At 40.8% G+C, this 1,636-nt stretch overlaps 1 long non-coding RNA gene across 1 annotated transcript in view; it reads right to left on the bottom strand.

The window, feature by feature from the left end:
- LOC146449384 (uncharacterized) overlaps positions 1–1,636 on the bottom strand; it is a 58,627-nt gene that overhangs the window by 36,365 nt on the left and 20,626 nt on the right. The window lies entirely within an intron of this gene.

Consider the following 1,636-nt stretch of genomic DNA (forward strand, 5'->3'; position numbering starts at 1 on the left):
TCGAGTTATCGGGAGTCGACTGTACTTTTTTATGTTTGGCTGCAGATGACTACAACGGAATTGGATTGCAACTTGAAAAAATTGGCCAACTTTGTGAAGTTCTTCCTGAGTATTTAAGAAAAGTCACTAAAAACTGATAATAGTTTGTTCTTCATCGGAGAAAAACCTTAATATTTTCCTCATTGTGCTCTAATAGCCACTCTATGCTACAAAAAAGGTTTTTTGGTGAAATATTTGGGCAGTTTTGACCAAAATGAGGCAAAATTATCGTGACAGTGCCCCTTTAAAAGCCCTCCTTTTGTTGTCAAAATAGGGTAATATTCTACCCTGGGTATTGTCATTAATGATATGGTAATAAGGTATGGAGAATCGCTCTGGCCTGAGACAAGCCCAAGACCAGACGAAGATGGGAGCTATGAGGATCAACCCCGACTTCTCGAATGGATGGGAAGGTGGGTTGCCAATCCTTCACTTTTGCGGCCTCGAGTAGAGTGATGGGGTGGAGCACATGTAACCTCTTTAAAAGTCTCATCTACACAATCCCCAGGGTATTAATTACCAATGCATATTGAGTTTGCATAGTGGATAGCTCTAAGACTAGTTCTCAGGCGTCCCCTTTCTTTTCGGAGTAAACGAAAAGAGTGCTCAAGGACCTGGGCATTGAAATGGGTTGTTTGATTTTTCACGAGAACGTCAGTGTAACAATAGGAAGAAGTCGGAAGTCAACTAAAATTCACTCTGAGAGCTGTCAGAACGGAAACAATGTAAAAGCGCCTTCTCTCAATTAAGCAGTGAAGATGATAAAATAAACAAAACAAATAAATCACTTCACTTCAGAGTCAACGTATTTAGCACAGAGCAGCTAATTGGGGACACTTTTCAGATCGAATTGGAATTTCGAAATGTTGGTTTTTGAGGAGAGGGGAAAATCAGAGAACTTAGAGAAAACCCCCCCGGAGCAAAACGAGAACCAACAACAAACTCAACCCATATATGACGCAGAGTGGCGTTGGCGGGAAGTGAGTGCTCTCTGTGCCATCCCTGCTCCCCATGAAGAAAGCTGATATTAAATGTTAAAAGGAGTCCATTGTCACTATAGCACGGATGAAAACCAGCGAAACTTCGCGTCACCGCCGCTGAAGGGTGCTTACCCACTACCGCTTTTATCTAAAACTTACGATCGACTGGTGATTAATTAATTACCATGGAAACAGGCTGTACACGGGCGAGGGACTCTCTTTCGTTTATCAGCTTTTGAAATCAATCAACCTGGGCTGTGTTTCGTTTGTTAGAAATTGACGCAGTGTAATTTTCATTCACGAATGTCACAGCCTAATTGTCTCCAAGTGCTTGCCTACACAGGAAGAATTATACGCGAAACAGTTTTTCGAAAGAACTACTTTCATACGTTCTGACATGAAGTGAAAGTTTTGTTTTCGCAACACAAACTTATAGGCCAGAATGTGGAATTTATACCTTTGTTGGCAAATTCGCTTCGACAATTGTTTTTTACTTTTCACAACTGACTGCGAACTCACGAAGCCATTTTTTTGTGAACTTTCAACACCTGCCGTTTAGTCAATATTGGAGATTTTCTGTCACTCAAAAAGGTAAGCTATAAAATCATCAAATTATC

The sequence above is a fragment of the Pavona decussata genome, unplaced genomic scaffold (assembly GCF_977016875.1).
Source record: "Pavona decussata unplaced genomic scaffold, jaPavDecu1.1 SCAFFOLD_602, whole genome shotgun sequence".
In the NCBI taxonomy this organism is placed as follows: domain Eukaryota; kingdom Metazoa; phylum Cnidaria; class Anthozoa; order Scleractinia; family Agariciidae; genus Pavona; species Pavona decussata.